At 45.8% G+C, this 17,597-nt stretch overlaps 1 pseudogene; it reads left to right on the top strand.

The window, feature by feature from the left end:
• The first annotated feature begins 965 nt into the window (after positions 1-965).
• On the top strand, positions 966-2,775 carry LOC102427822 (annotated as a pseudogene).
• Positions 2,776-17,597: the final 14,822 nt, after the last annotated feature.

Here is a 17,597-nt window from a genome sequence, read left to right as displayed (position 1 = left end):
AAGACATCAAAAGAAAGACAGAAAGTTACCTACAAGGGAATTCCCATTAGACTGTCAGCTGATTTCTCATCAGAAACACTTCAGGCCAGAGGTATTGGCATGAAATATTCAAAGTAATGAAAAGCAAGGATCTGAATCCAAGACTACTCTATCCAGCAAGGCTACCATTCAAAACTGAAGGGGAAATAAAGAGCTTCCAAGACAAAAGAAAAGGCTAAAGAAGTACATGACCAGCATTGCAAGAAATGTTAAATGGACTGCTTTAAGAAGAAATCAAGAAAGAGAAGGAGAGGAACATAGGTATATAGGGGGAAATGGCAATAAATAAGTACTTATCCTATATAATAAAACCCTAATATGCAAATCGACCGAACAGTGGAATGACCAGTTGCTATAACATGCATTGACCACCAGGGGGCACACGCTCAACGCAGAAGCTGCCCCATGGTGGTCAGTGCGCTCCCACAGGGGAAGCACCACTCAGTGAGAAGCTGGGCTCATGGCTGGTGAGCGCAGCGACAGTGGCGGGAGCCTCTCCTGCCTTTGCAGCAGCGCTAAGGAGCAGTGAGCCCGGCTTCTGGCTGAGCAGTAAGAAACAAGGGGTCCCGGACTGCGAGAGGGACCCCCCCCACCCCCAGTGCATGAATTCTGTGCACTGGGCCTCTAGTCAATAATAACCTAAACATAAATGGATTAAATGATCCAATCAAAAGACATAGGCTAGCTGAGTGGATAAGAAAACATACCCCATATGTATGCTGTCTATAGGAGACCCAACACAGAGCAAAAGATACACACAGGCTGAAAGTAAAAGGATAAAAAAATTTTCCATGCAAATGGAAATGAAAAAAAAAGCTGGGGTAGCAATACTCATATCTGACAAAATAGACTTCAAAAAAGTCATAAAAGAGACAGAGAAGGGGGAGCCGGGGCGTGCTGGCAGGCAGCGGGGTGGTGGCGGCAGCATGGCAGAGCTGAGCAGGGCTGAGACGAGGGCCCCCATTCGGGTCACCGTCAAGACCCCCAAGGACAAGGAGGAAATTGTGATCAGTCTTCGTGCCTCAGTCAAGGAGTTCGAAGAGGAAATCTCCCGGAGGTTTAAGGCTCAGCAGGACCAGCTGGTCCTGACTTCACAGGCAAGATCCTCAAGGATGGGACACACTGAACCAGCACGGAATCGAGGCTGGCCTTTCTGTCCATCTGGTCACTCCAGATCCAGCTGCTGCCTCTGCTTCTCCCCCCTCTGCTCCAGAACCTGCCTCAGCACCTCCACCACGCTGCTTCACCTGCCACCCCTGCCCAGCCCCCCACCTCTGGCAGTGCCACTTTGGAAGCTGGCAGTGGGAGCAGGGGGAGCAGTGGGGGAGGTCCCTCCCCAGGGGTTGGGGATGGCCCTCCCAATGCTACCACATCCATGCGCTCTAGCTATGGGGGCATCCTAGGCCTGGGCGGCCTGGGTCTGGGCTCCACCAACTTCATGAAGCTGCAGCAACAGATGCAGAGGCAAGTGATGTCAATCCTGAGATGCGGTCGCAGATCATGGAGAACCCCCTGGTCCAGGACATGATGTCTAACCCTGACCTGATGGGCCACATGATCATGGCCAACCCCCAGATGCAGCAGCTGAGGGAGCGGAACCCTGAGATCAGCCACATGCTCAACAACCCCGAGCTCATGAGGCAGGCGATGGAGCTTGAAATCCAGCCATGATGCGGAGATGATGCGGAATCAGAACCAGGCCCTCAGCAACCTGGGGAGCATCCCTGGAGGGTATAGCGCCCTCTGCCGCATGTACACTGACATCCAGGAGCCCAAGTTCAGTGCCGCCCGGAAACAGTTTGGCAACAACACCTTCTCTTCCCTGGCCGGGAACTCTGACAGCTCATCTTCCCAGCCTCTGAGGAGTGAGAATCGAGAGCCCCTCCCAAACCCCTGGGCCCCCCAACCCCCACCTCCCAGGCCCCCAGGTCCGGTGGGGAGGGCACCGGAGAATCTGCGACCAGCCAGGTGCACCCGACAGTCTCGAACCCCTTTGGGATCAATGCGGCCAGCCTGGGGTCAGGGATGTTCAACAGCCCGGAAGTGCAGGCCCTGCTCCAGCAGATCTCAGAGAGCCCCCAGCTGATGCAGAACATGATCTCTGCCCCCACGCGCGCAGCATGATGCAGACACTTGCCCAGAACCCTGACTTTGCCGCTCAGTTGATGGTGAACGTGCAGCACTTCGCGGGGAACCCCCAGCTTCAGGAGCAGCTCCGCCTGCAGCTCCCAGGCTTCCTGCAGCAGAGGCAGAACCCAGAGTCACCCTCCCTCCTTCAATCCCCGGTGCCATGCAGGCGCTGCTGCAGACGCCAGCAGGGAATTGCAGAACATTGCAAACTGAAGCCCCCCGACTTCCCTGCTGCTCCCGGGGGGGGGGGGGGGGAGGCGATACACAAACCTTTGGCTCCTTGGGGATGTCCCGGACCCTCGCACCCTCAGCAAGCAGCAATGCCGGGCCTGCACCCCAGGCCCCCACCTCCTCACCAGCCCCACCAGCCACTTCTCCCACAGGGGCTTCCAGTGCTCAGCCGCAGCTCATGCAGCAGATGATCCACTTTTGGCAGAAAGTGGAAACTCACAGGTGCAGACCCCGGAAGTGAGATTCCAGCCGCAGCTAGATCAGCTCAACGCCATGGGCTTCATCAACAGCGAGGCTAACCTGCAGGCACTGATTGCCACAGGAGGGGACACCAATGCAGCCACTGAGAGACTCCTGGGCTCTCGGCTCTCCTAATCCTGTGGCCGTGCCTCCTGCTTCTCCCTTCCCTGGATGCCACCTCTGGCTCCTGTCAGCGCCTTCCCTCTGCAGCTGTCAGCCCTGTCTTCCTGTCCTCTCCAGACACAGGGTGGCCTTAGAGGCGTGGACCCCAGCCCTGCAGCTCTGCTTCTACATCTCTTCCAGAAGCTTCTCTCCTGCTCCTGCTTGAGCAGAACTATTTAACGGTCTTCACAGTGTTGATTGGCCCACAACTGCCTTTGCAATCTTCAAACTTATCAATGGCAGCAGAGTTGAAGGAGGAACCGACTCTGGTTATGGAACATGGTCTTTCACCTGTACCACTAGGGTTTTGCTGGTCTCGTGTTTACTTTTGGTAACTCTCTTCTCTCTTTCCCCATCCCCTCTCACCCCAGCCTAACCAGTGCTAGAACTTCATCCTCAGAAGGAGGGGCAGGTGAAGCAGGCTGAGATTCTCCATCTCCCTCCTGACATGCTTTTCCATGGGGTCTGTTGGGACCCCAGGGGGGAAGATGCCTGTTCTTCCGGTCTGAAGGAGGAGCTAAGACAGTCGTTTGAACTAGGAATTAACCAACAGAGACTGGTGCCCAGGAGAAGGGCCTGAGATTTCTGGAGGAGGGAATGGGCAAAACAGCCTGAGGAAAAGGCTTGGGAGTTGAATTGACAGGAAGTGGAAGCACTCATTGCTCTATTAGGCAGGAGAGTCCTGGTGCCCGCGAGGCAGAGGAGACTTGGAGATGCTAATGGAGCTTGAGTTGAAAGGGGCTCAATGAAGCTAAGAGAGATGGCTCACAGGGGGCCATATTGGCTCCATCTCCTCAAACACACGTGCTTATGTACACACACACATTTCCATGGACCAGGACCTGTCTGTGTCCCCAGGTACCAGTGATTTGAGCCCCCCTCAAAAGACATGAAGTGGATTGGGTTCTGGTTCAGCAGTGGGTGTGTGTGGTGATGGGGTGCATGTGGGTTGAGGGGAAGTGGATTCAGAGCTCCCCCCACCAGAGAAATAGGCAAATGGGCTAGTCTAGGGCCGGAATATGTACAGCCCAGGGAGCCACGTTCCTTGGGCCTCTGGAAGCTGTGGATACTCCTTCTACCAGGGCTGTGACCAATACCCTTACACCCCTCTCCTGATTGCTTCAGGGAATGGTGGAGGGTCTTTTCATCTAGAGGCCCTGGCCCTGCCCTCTGAGTTCTTCACTATTCCCTCCAGGCCAGAGAGTTCTATTGGAGACAGGAGAGGAGAGGCTGGCAGTGCTGCCTGTGAACTGGAACTGGACATGACTATGTTGGAGCACAGAGGAGGCTCATATCACCTGCTCTCTCTGCTACTTAGCCTAGCTGCTTAGAGGGCCCATGGCTGAGAATATGGAGGCATGAGAAACAGAATTTTCTCCAAGTGGGAAAGGGTCCCAAGCAATCCAGAGAGGATGTCTGCATGGCTCCTCTCCATCCTTCCCTCAGCTCCCACACTGGCCTTTGTAAATAAATGGTGTGGTCTTTGGAGAGAAAGAGAGAGAGAGAGAGAGAGAGAGAGAGAGAGAGAGAGAGAGAGAGAGAGATCAGTACATAATACTAAAGGGATCGATCCAATAAGAAAATATAACCCTTGTAAGTATATATGCACCCAATATAGGAGCACCTACACATAAAAAAAAACCCCTCTTGGAGGACTTTAAGGAAGAGATTGACAGCAATACAAACATAGTATTAACATCCCACTGATATCACTGGATAAATCTTCTAGACAAAAAAATCAACAAGGAAACAGAGGCCTTAAACAACACACTAGATGAGACGGCTTTAACTGATATTTACAGGACACTTCATTCCAAAGCTGCAGAATATACATTCTTCTCAAGTGCATATGGAACCTTCTCAAAGACAGATCACATGTTAGGACACAAAATCAGTATGAACAAATTCAGGAAGATTGAAATCATATCAAAAAGCTTCTGAAATCACAATGGCATGAAACTAAAAATCAATTACATTTAAAAACTCAAAAACATTGAAACACATGGAGGCTAAATAGCATGTTAGTAAACAATGAATGGGTTACCAATGAGATCAAGTAAGAAATCAAAAACTTCCTAGAAAGAAATGAAAATGAACACACAACAACCCAAAATCTATGGGGCACAGCAAAAGCAGTCCTGAGAGGGAAGTTCATAGCATTATAGTCCTACCTCAAGAAACAAGAGAGATGCTCAAATAAACAATGAAACCCTACACCTAAAAGAATTAGAAAGAGAAAAGCAGCCCCGGCCAAATAGCTCAGTTGGTTAGAGCATTGTCTCAATATGCCAAGGTTGTGGGTTCGATCCCCAGTCAGGTCACATACCAGATCAACCAATAAATGTATGGATGAGTAGAACAACAAACCGATGTTTCTATCTCTCTCCCCATTCTTCCCTTCCTTCCTTCCTCTCTAAAATCAATCAATAGCAATTAAAAAGGAAGGAAGGATGGAAGGAAACAACAGGAAATCCCAGAGTAAGTAGAAGGAAGGAAATAATAAAGATCAGAGTGGAAATAAATGACATAGAGACTAAAAACACACAATACAAATGATCAGTGAAACAAAGAGCTGGTTCTTTGAAAAGATTGACAAACCTTGAGCCAGATTCATCAAGAAACAAAGAGAAGGCCTGGGAGGTGTGGCTTGGTGGTTGAACATCAACCCAGGAAGCAAGAGGTCACGATTTAATTCCCAGTCAAGGCACATGCCTAGGTTTCTCTCTCATCAATGTTTCTATCTCTCTATCCCTCTCCCTCCCTCTCTCTCTAAAAATCAATAAAAAAACATATTTTTTAAAAAGAAAAGAAACAAAGAGAAGAACCTAAATAAAATCAGAAATGAAAGAGGCAAAGTAGCAACTGACATCACAAAATATAAAGGATTCACAAATCAATAAACAGCATACATCAATAAACAAAATGAAGGGTAATGATTATATCAATAGACGAAGAAAAAATTCAACAAAATCCAGAAGCGTTTCTGATAAAGACTCTCAGCAAAGTGGGAATAGAGGGATCATACCTCAACATAATAAAGACCATATATGACAAACCTACAGCCAACATCATACTCAATGGGCAAAAACTAAAAGCATTTCCCTAAGATCAGGAACATGACAGGGTTGTCAACTTTCACCACTCTTATTCAACATAGTCCTGGAAATCCTAGCCACAGCGACCGGACAAGAAGAGATAAAAGGCATCCAAGCCCTGACCTGTTTGGCTCAGTGGATAGAGTGTCGGCCTGCGGACTGGGGGTCCTGGGTTTGATTCCGGTCAAGGGCATGTACCTTGGTTGCAGGCACATCCCCAGCGCGGGGTGTGCAGGGGGCAGCTGGTCGATGTTTCTCTCTCATCGATGTTTCTGGCTCTCTATCTCTCTCCCTTCCTCTCTGTAAAAAATCAATAAAATATATTTTTAAAAGGCATCCAAATTTGAAAGGGGGAGTAAAACTGTCATTATTCACAGATGACATGATATTGTACATAGAAAATCCTAAAGACTCCACCAAAAAACTACTAGATTTAATAAATGAATTCGGCAATGTAGCAGGATACAAAATTAATATCCAGAAATTGATGGTATTTTTATACACCAATAATGATCTCTCAGAAAAAGAAACTAAAAATACAATCCCATTTACCACTGCAACAACAAAAAATAAGATTCCTAGGAATAATCCTAACCATGGAACTAAAAGACCTGTACTCAGAAAACTATAGGACATTACAAAGGAAATAGAGAAAAATACAAACAAGTGGAAGCATATACCATGTTTATGGGTTGGAAGAATTAACATTCAAATGTCCACACTACCCAGAGCAACCTACAGATTCAATGCAATCCCTATTAAAATACCAATGGCATATTTCACAGATTTGGAACAAACATTCCAAAAATTTATATGGAACCAAAAAAGACCCTGAATAGCTGCAGCAATCTTGAGAAAGAACAAAGTTAGAGGGAATCACAATACCAGATATCAAACAAAGTCATTGTAATCAAAACAGCCTGGTACTGGCACAAGAACAGGCATATAAACTAATAGAACAGAGACCCCAGAAATTGACTCATGCCAATGTGGTCAATTAATATTTGACAAAGGAGGCAAGAGCACATAATGGAGTAAAGATAGTCTATTCAATAAATAGTGTTGGGAAAATTGGACAGGTACATGTAAAAAAAATGAAAGTAGGCCACCAACTTACACCATACACAAGAATAAATTCAAAATGGGTAAAAGACTTAAATGTATGTCATGAAACCATAAAAATCCTAGAAGAAAACATAGGCAGTAAAATCTCAGACATTTCACATAGAAGTATTTTCTCTAATACTTCCCCTAGGGCAATGATGGCGAACCTATGACACGCGTGTCACCAGGTGACACACGAACTCATTTTTTTGGTTGATTTTTCTTTGTTAAATGGCATTTAAATATATAAAATAAATATCAAAAATATAAGTCTTTGTTTTACTATGGTTGCAAATATAAAAAAATTTCTATATGTGACACGGCACCAGAGTTAAGTTAGGGTTTTTCAAAATGCTGACACGCCGAGCTCAAAAGGTTCGCCATCACTGCCCTAGGGCAAGGGAAACAAAGGAAAACATAAACAAATGGGGCTACATCAAACTAAAAAGTTTCTGCACAGCAAAAGAAAACATCAACAAAATGAAAAGGGAACACACTATATGGGAAAACATACTTGCCAATGATAAGGGTTTAATTTCCAAAATATACAAAAAACTCGTACAACTCAACCCAGGAAGACAAATAGTCCTATTAAAATGTGGACAAAGGGAGCCCTAGCCAGTTTGGCTCAGTGGATAGAGTATCAGCCTGCGGAGGGTCCCAGGTTTGATTCTAGTCAAGGACCCATACCTAGGTTGTAGGCTTCTCCCCAGCCCAGGCCCTGGTCAGGGCTCGTGCAGGAGGCAACCAATTGATGTATTTCTCTCACATTGATGTTTCTCTTTGTCTGTCCCTCTCTCTTCCCCTCTCCCTAAAAATCAACAGAAAAATATCCTCAGGTGAGGATTAAGAAAAAAATATATATATATATATCAGGCCCAGTGCACTGATTCATACACACTGAAAGGAAATTAATTAGAAGAAATATTTTAGAGGCCGGGGAGGGACAGTGAGAGATTGGCCAGCAGAGAAGGGACCCTGGGAGGGCTCTACGGCGTGTCCGGCCCATCTCATCCAGTTCCCATTGGCTGGACCCCAGCAGCAAGCTAACCTACTGGTAAGAGTGTCTGCCCCCTGGTGGTCAGTGCATGTCATAGCGACTGGTCGAATGGTCAGATGATTAGCATATTAGGCTTTTATTATATAGGATGAGCAAAGGGGGAGGAGTGAGAGCAGAATAGAGGGAGTCAATGGGGGGGGTGGAAGGAACATCTGTAATACTTTCAACAATAAAGATTAAAAATTTTTTAAATGGGCGAAGGACCTGAATAGACACTTCTCTAAAGAGGAAATATAGATGGCCAACAGACATATGAAAAAATACTCAATGTCACTAATCATCAGAGAGATGCAAATTAAAACTACAATGTGGTATCACCTCACATCTACCAGAATGACTACCATCAATAAAACAACAACAAATAGCCCAGCCGGTGTTGCTCAGTGGTTGAGCATTGACCTGTGAACCAGAATGTCACAGTTCAATTCCCGGTCAGGGCACATGCTCAGGTAGGCAGCCAATCAATGATTCTCTCTCATCATTGATATTTCTCTCTCTCTCCCTCTTCCTTCCTCTCTGAAATTAATAAAAATATTTTTTTAAAAATAAAACAACAGCCGAAACCGGTTTGGCTCAGTGGATAGAGCGCTGGCCTGCGGACTGAAGGGTCCCGGGTTCGATTCCGGTCAAGGGCATGTACGTTGGTTGCGGCACATCCCCAGTGGGAGATGTGCAGGAGGCAGCTGGTCGATGTTTCTCTCTCATCGATGTTTCTAATTCTCTATCCCTCTCCCTTCCTCTCTGTAAAAAATCAATAAAATATATTTAAAAAAATAAAAATAAATAAAAAAATAAAACAACAATTGCGAGGAAGTGGAAAAAAGGAAATCCCAGTACACTGGTGGGAATGCAGACTGGTGCAGCCTCTGTGGGAAACAGTCTGGAGTTTCCTCAAAAAATTAAAAATGGATCTGCCATTTGACCCAGTGATCCCACTTCTAGGAATATATCCTAAGAAGCCTGAAACACCAATCAGAAAGGATATATGCACCCCTATGTTCATAGCAGCACAATTTACAATAGCTAAGATCTGGAAACAGCCTAAGTGCCCATCAGCATATGAGTGGATAAAAAGCTGTGGTACATTTACACAATGGAATACCATATGGCCTTAAAAAAGAAGGATTTCTTACCCTTTGCAATAGCAGGGAGGGACCTGGAGAGTATTAAGATAAGCAAAATAAGTCAGACAAAGACAAATATCACATGATCTCACTTATATGTGGAATCTAATGAACAACATAAACTAACAAACAAAATCGGTCCAGAGGCATGGATGCCTGGAACAGACTGACGAATCTCAGAGGAGAGGGGTGTGGTGGGGAGAGGGAAGAGATTAACCAAAGAACATACATGCAAGTATGTATAGCCCATGAACACAGACAACAGTGTGGGGAAGGCCTGGGGTGGGGCGGGGGCTGGGTGAAGGGGGATGGGGGACATCTGTAACACTGTCAACAATTTTTTAAAAAGGTTGAATCAATTTGCTTTTCACTAAGATATGAGCACTATGAGAGAATTTTTAACACCTTTGAGATATTCAATAACTTTTAGTATATTCAGAGTTGTACATCAATCACAATTAATTTTACGACATTTTTTCACCCCTAAAACAATACCAAATACCCATTAGCAGTCACTCCGTATTCCTCCTCAACCTCTTCCCCAAACCCTGTGCCCAACTCTAGGCAACCACTTTCTATCTCTATGGATTTGCCTATTCTGGACATTTCATATAAATATAAATATAATTATATGATATGTGGTATTTTGTGACTGGCTTCTTTATTTTAGTGCAATGTGTTCAAACTTCATCTATGTTTTAGCATATATCAGTACTTTATTCCTTTTTATGCTTGCATAATATTCCATTCATTGTATGGATATGCCACATGTTGGGGGGGTTTGGGGGGTTTTGTTTTTGGTTTTTGTTAATCCTCACCTGAGGATATTTTTTTCCATTGCTTTTTAGAGAGAGTGGAAGGGAAGGAGGGAAGGGGAGTGGGGGAGAGAGAAAGAGAGAGAGAGAGAGAGAGAGAGAAATATTGATGTGAAAGACACATGGATTGGTTGCCTCCCGCACACTCCCCAGCTGGGGCCAGGGATTGAACCTGCAACCTAGATACATGCCCTTGACCTGGAATCGAACCCAACACCCTTCAGTGTGTGGGTTGGTGCTCTACCCACTGAGCACACCAGCCAGGGCTATGCCACTTTTTACTTACCCATTCATCAGTTGACCGACATCTAGGTTGTTGACAGTTTTTGACTATTATGAATAATGCTGCTATGAACATTTGTGTACATGTTTTGTGTAGACATGTATTTACTTCCCTCAAATATGTAAGTGGTAGTGAGATTCCTGATCATATTTTTAACTGAGTCTGTGTTTAACTTTTCGAGGAACTGCCAGACTATTTTCCAAAGAGGCTGCTCTATTTTACATTTACAGCAGTTGTGTATGAGGGTGCCAATTTTTCTTTTCTTTTTTTAATTTCTTTTTTTCTTTTTAAAATATATTTTATTGATTTTTACAGAGAGGAGGGGAGAGAGAAATGTCAATGAGGGAGAAACATCAATCAGCTGCCTCCTGTATGCCCTCTATTGGGGATTGAGCCCGCAACCAAGATACATGCCCTGGACAGGAATCGAACCCAGGACCCTTCAGTCCACAGGCCAACACTCTATCCACTGCGCCAAACTGGCCAGGGCAAGGGTTCCAATTTCTCAGCATCCTAATTGGTATGGAATGGCATCCTGTGTGGAGTGGCATTTTTCTGATGGCTGATGGTGTTGAACATCTCTCCATGTGTTTCTTGGCCATTTGTATACCTTCTTGGAGGAAATGTCTATTCAAATATTCTCCCCATGTTTAAATTAGGTTATTTTTCTTTTTATTATTAATTTGAAAGAAGTCCTTATGTATGCGTGATACAAATCTCTTATCATATATATGATTTGCAAATTTTGTCTTCCATTCTTTTGGTTGTCTTTCACTTTCTTGTAATATATTTTTTAAATATGTTTTTATTTATTTTAGAGAGAAAGGAAGTAGAGATGGCAAAGGTAGACACATATTTGGCCCTGCCGGAGTGGCTCAGCTGGTGGAGCATCGTCCTGTTCCCGAGAGGTTGCTGGCACGTACGGAAGGCAACTCATACGTGTTTCTCTCCCACATCAATCTTTCTCTTTCCCTCTTCCCTGGGTGAGGATTTTTTTTTTAAGTAGACATATTTTTGAAGTTGTTTGGCTCTGATGTATATTATGAAAGTATGAAGTACAGCCACTAATGTTTATCATGCATCTATGTGCCAAGAACTTCCATAAATATTCCACCGTTTATTCTCTTCAACCACCCTATTATGTCAAGACTCACTTTTTTATAACAATCAGAATGGAAATTATACCTCACTCTTTTGTTTGTTTGTTTGTTAATCCTCACCCGAGGATATTTTTTCCATTGATTTTTAGAGAGAGTAGTAGTGGGGTGGGGGGAGAGAAAGAAACATCAATGTGAGAGAGACACATCCATTGGATGCCTCCCACACACCCTGACTAGTGCAGGGTATTGAACCTACAACCCAGGTAAGTGCCCTTGACTGGGAATCGAATCCGTGGCCCTTCAGGCCAATGCTCTAACCACTTAGCACACCAGCCAGGGCTATACCTCATTCTTAGTTACCCACTATCATCTTTCAAAATCTCAGAAAACATTTTTCCCCATGATTTATTCTAGAACTTTGTCATGATCAATTTCAAGATGACTGGTCTATATATTCAGAATTTATCTTTCCCTTCCATACTTACCTGTCTTCTTTTTTTCTGAAACCAAATCTATATATATAAAAGGCTAATATGCTAAGTGTCCGACCATCCTACTGGTCACTATGATGCACACTGACCACCAGGAGGCAGATGCTCAACACAGGAGCTGCCATGCCATGCACTGGCCATTTACAGAGAAATGGCACTGTGGACATGGCACCTACAAAGCAACACTCGGCTTCCCCCAAGTGGGACACAGGCCCCACCACCACCCCAGAGTGACAGCCCACCAAATCACAGCCAACACTGCTAAGACCCCATGGCTCAAAATGCTGCCAACAGCCCAGCCCAGCTGTGGGTAGTGGGTAATGATGTCACATAGCAACGCCCAGCTTCCTCTCCCTAGCGACTAGCCTCCTTGGAGTTTCTTCAGCCCAGGAACATGACTTGCTTTATAGCCAGGTGCAAACATTTGACACTGTAACCAAATGTCTGTGAAGCGTTTTCCCGTGCCTCATCTCATTTGATCCTCACAGAAGTCCTGGAGTAGGTAGATAGGAGACTCGGTGGAATCCTATTTTCTTTTCATTAGCCAGAAAATGGAGATTTAGAAAGCTTAGAACATTAGAATCACCTGGGAATCTTTTTAAAATCCTGATTTCTGGGCCTCATCCTCCGGAAATTCTGTTTCTTTGTTACTAATGTTGTGGCCCCACCCCATAACAAAGAAACAGAATTTCTGGAGGATGAGGCCCAGAAATCAGGATTTTAAAAAGATTCCCAGGTGATTCTAATGTGCAGCCAAGGTTGAGAACTACTGGCTTAGAAACTTGATCCAACTGAAAAGAAGTAAGAAATGGTGGACCTTTAAGATGACTTTAGGTTTTCTCACTGCGCAGAATATAGTCAAACACTGCTGCAGTTAAATATTTTACCCTTTGTTCTCCCTGCGTGCTCTACAATAATAATCTGCTTCGTGCTGATATTTACTGCTGTGTTGCTGACAATTACCTAAAGGAAGTTGGGGTGCTTCACTGGGCTGGAAAAAGTTTAGCTACGTCAGAAAGCAGGTTTAATTAAACAAGTTTATTCTATATCTATAAAAGGCTAAGTTGACTGGCGCATGTGCAATACATATAAAGCTCTCACTGGTGCCAATTGCATGCGTGTGTTTCCATCTGTCATTGTCGATCGTGAATTTGGTTGACACTTCTATTATAGAGAAAGGGCGAATAGCAATATTAAAATATTTCTTCTAATTAATTTCGTTTCAATGTGCATGAATCCGTGCACCGGGCCCCAAGTTTTTTCATAATTCTTTAGCCAGGACTGACACTTTCTATGATTAAGTGAATTCAACTGTATGGTTTCAGAAATACACAGACCTAGAATAAATATTCCTATGTCTTCCTTTGTTTCCCCGTCTGTAACTTCACATCCCCTACTCCCCAATATCTCAAAGAACACAAATGCCACTTCCCACAACTCTTACAGAGGCTCCCAGCTCTCCTCAACGCAGCTGGACATGAAACCAAAAGAAACTGGGAAAATGTCCTTCCTCGGTTTTACCCACTGCCCACATTCCCGCTTCCTGAGGCCCAGTGCCCGGTTTTTGAATGAGGCCAACTCTGATTATCTGTAGGCACATGGGCCACGGCTAATTTTCTTCTTCTTTTTAATATTATGAATTTCATTACAGCATCATAATTTGATTGTATAGCATTTAAGAGTTCTGAAACCCGTTAACATAAATTCCATAAGTACTTTTAATTATTAACAGACAGCCGACATACATAACTAATGTAATCTTAAATATTTCTAAGGGCTGATTTTCTGAACTTGTTTTCAGCACAACAGACCATCCTCATTTCAAACTAAAAGCCCCGCCATGCTTCTCACCTGCTCAAGATGCAGCCGCTCCCCATCTCCCTAAAAGCTAGCTGCTGCCATAAGCACCGATGCAGACAGATGCTGGCCATCAATACGGAGGCCCAGACCCCGGGGTGAGAAGTGGCCGGAGGCAAGTCTTGATAAACAGCTCAAATTGGCTCTTACTCCACAGGTGACTCCTAGTTTATCTGGGTAATTGTAAAGGGCATTTTACAGCAAATCAATTAAATGAAAATCTTTTAAACCCTTTTTAAATGGAGGATAAGGAGGAAGCCAGAGAGGGTCAACCTTTGTAAGCTAACAGGTGATTTTAATTGGAACCAGCAGTGTGACACCACGTTTTTGACCCATTCGGTAAAGGCAGAGAAAGAAATCAATAAATTTCCATCAGCATTGGCCCTCCTGGAGTCTTATAAGTAGAATGGAGACACGAACCCCACTTAATGGCTTCATCAAGCACCTCCCTGATTCTCTAACAGAATTAAACAGGTTGCAGGTCTCTCACTGTTCTCCTCAAAATGCCCCGGGTGCTGGCAGCCGAGGCGATGTGGGTGCCATCCTGTCTCTGTAAGCACAGGCTCCCCTGCTTCCCCCTCCCCCTCCCCCCCACCCACCACCCCAGTCCTGACAAGCCCCTGAGGCGGTCCTGAGTCAGCAATGGGAACCCACACACTGACCCTCACGAAAACCGAAACAGAGCTCCAGGTCCACTCCGGAAACAGGTCCTCGGAGCATGGGCCTCAGGCAGGCCTCGGACCTCAGCCACTGACCAGCTGTGTGGCCTAGGGACATTCTGACCCTCTCAATAGGCCTCTTGTCATCTTCACATGGGCCAAATGACACCAACCCCTACCTCACTGGGTGGTTGTGAGATTCAAGGTTGTTGTATATCAACATGCTTAAAAGTTCCTGCAAAGATCTGAACAGAAAACATTTCAGTGGCCGCCGGGCACGTGAGATGCACCAACTCCCGTGGCATGAAAGCAGCGCAGAGCCACCTGCTTCGGTGCTGCTCTCCACCTGCCGGACCGACCGCAGAAACCCCAACGCTTGTGAGAATATCCTGTTAACTAAGGTGGGGAGACAGCCACTCATTCGTTGTTTGTTTTATTAAAACCTTTATTGCTGAAAGTATTGCAGAGGTCCGCCTTTTCCCCCTTTAACCTCTTCCCGCCAGCTCCCTCCCCCTCCCCCTCTCCCTCCCTCCCAGGCGACACTCATCCACTGTTGCTGGGGATCCGGAAAGGCAGTGCCCTATTAGCAGAGGCTCTATGAGCACAGACTCATAAATACCCGGGAAATATGCGCTTGTACTACCTGACCCGGAAACCTCGCTAGAACCATCCATCCTAAAGACACACAGAACAACACTCAAAATGACCACCACACAGTTCATGTTTGCGGCATTCGCTGCAGATGTGAAGGCGAGGACACAGCTCGGGTGCCCTCAGCTGGGAAGCATGGCTGCTGCCCACGGCGCGGCGAGGCTGTAGGAGCAGAGGCGGACTGTGAGCTGGCGGACAGGACGCGCGAAGTGGGAAAAGCAAGCGGTGGAGCATATGTGTATAGAGAATGCCACCTTTTTGTAAAAAATAAAAGAGGAAACGAGTGCAAATACGGTGGGGCCTTGACTTACGAGTTTAATTCGTTCGAAGACCAGGCTCGTTAAGGAGCTCGTTAAGGAGCTCGTTAACTCAAATTATTCTGTCAACTCAATGGAAAAAATCGGAGGAGAGACAGCTGGTATCTCAAAAAACTGTTAGTTGGGACACTTGTAAGTCAAGGCCCCACTGTATACATATGTATTTGCTTATATTTGCAAAAACAAACACTGGAAAAGTAGATCAAAAGCTAACAAAAGTGGGGAGGACTGGCAGGAGCATAGCTGAAAGCGGGGATATACCTGTGAAAATGCGACTTCAGAAACATAAATATTTTATCTATTCAAAAATGATATTTTATAAAAACATAATCCCTAACAATTAAAGATGAACAAAATTATAAGTCAGTTTGATGCATAAACACTCAGAGAAAATAATTATTCCAAGCGATTTTAGACCACGGCAATAGAGGAGCATATCCTACCAACGAGTAAAGCTGGAGAGAAACTGTAAACCTCCCTTGGTAGTCTAATTATTAGTAACAACACTAGATTGCTTATTTTAAAACTATTTTATTTGTTGTAGAATAATGCTAATAAGTAATTATTACACTAAAGTTTTCAGGAACCAAGATTTTCAATATATGGAAGAAGGATTGAAGGATAAATTTGTAAACGCTAGTTAAGATCTTGGCAAATAGAGGTGATGCAATAAATTCTAAGTTCTGCCTTTTTCTCCTTCAGGGCGTGGGAGGACATACTCCCCCTGGGGGACCAAGTGGTTCCGGTACAGCAAGTCTTCCCTTTGCTTGGGGTTCTTTTCCTGAGCATCTAACAGCAACAGAAATACAGTATGCTGCGCTGCCAGGAGGCGGGAAATGACCTCTTAGGAAAATAGTCATGAGATCAAAATACTTTGGGGAGGGCCCGGGAGGAGGGCAGCCTGGGGCCTAAAACAACCACGATGCCCTGTTGCACAGTTTTGTGGATTTGTTTCTCCTGACTCACTCATGTGACAACATTCGGCTGGTGGACAGGGGCTGGGCCTCCCTCCCTCGGGTCTTCATCCCCCAGAGGCCAGGCCAGGCTCCCTCCGGGGCGGGAAAGGTCCGGGAGGGCAGGAGGGGGGCTGCGGCTGTCTGGGCAGCTCACTTCACTTCTGCTAGACTCTGCTGGTCCAAGAATAGCGCCAGGATGTCCCAGTGCCAGGCTGAGAGACAGTCTCCACCCCTCACCCGGAAAGGCCAACGATCATTTGTGTCTTCTTTTGTGTCTCTTGTGTATTCGTTAAGTCCACCCTCCGGCCACAATCATCTGCAGCTCCTCTCGTCAAGAAATGGAGTCCCGTCTCTGTCCCTCGAATCCGGCCTGGCCTGGCAGCATGTCCCGAGTGGGAGAGCGCCAGGAACGCTGGGCTGCAGAGTCTGAGCGAGGCCTCACCCTCGCCCTCTTGGCACTGCCTTTGCCACGGGAAAAGCCTGGTAGACACCAGGACGAGGCAAGACCACAAGGAAAGAACGCCCGGCAGAGGCTCAGATCCGGCGACACGCCACCTGGATGCAGCAGAGAAGCAGTAAACTGTTTCAGACTCACAGTGCCAGGCTGTGGCTCACACCGCGATGGTAACTGCTGTGGGCACAGAAGCTGCGCACAGTCACGAACACGCCGGCTCCAGCGTCTGCCGGCTCCAGCGTCTGGTGAACAGATCTCTGGGCTCCAAGGTCCAGGCAGGAGTCTGAGGCCACGTCTCCGAGCACAGGCAGGGGACCTAGGAGTCGCCCAAGTTGATACCTCCCGTCCTCTCAGTGCTGTGCTCCAAGGAGTTTGCTGTCTCTGCTTTTATTTATTTTTAATTTTTATTTTTTAAAATATATTTTTATTGATTTCACAGAGGAAGGGAGAGGAGGAGATAGAAACAGCAATGATGAGAGAGGATCATTGATCGGCTGCCCCCTGCACGCCCCACATTGAGAATCCAGCCCGCAACCTGGACATGTGCCCTTGACTGAAATCAAACCCAGGACCCTTCAGTCCGCAGGCTGACGCTCTATCCATTGAGCCACACCGGCTAAGGTTGTCTCTGCTTTTAACCTTCAAACCCAAGCCAAGGTAGAATAATTCTCCCTCCTTGCTTCCCGTTAACACGGCTGAGAAACCCTGAAACAAACAAACAAACAAACATTGCTAAAACCCCCAGAGGAACCAGAAAGACTAAAATAAAGAAAAACAAGAATATAATCATCCGTCCTATCCGGTTTGGCTCAGTCGATAGAGCGTTGGC

The sequence above is a fragment of the Myotis lucifugus genome, unplaced genomic scaffold (assembly GCF_000147115.1).
Source record: "Myotis lucifugus unplaced genomic scaffold, Myoluc2.0 scaffold_684, whole genome shotgun sequence".
In the NCBI taxonomy this organism is placed as follows: domain Eukaryota; kingdom Metazoa; phylum Chordata; class Mammalia; order Chiroptera; family Vespertilionidae; genus Myotis; species Myotis lucifugus.
This window is presented reverse-complemented; position numbering and strand designations above follow the sequence as displayed.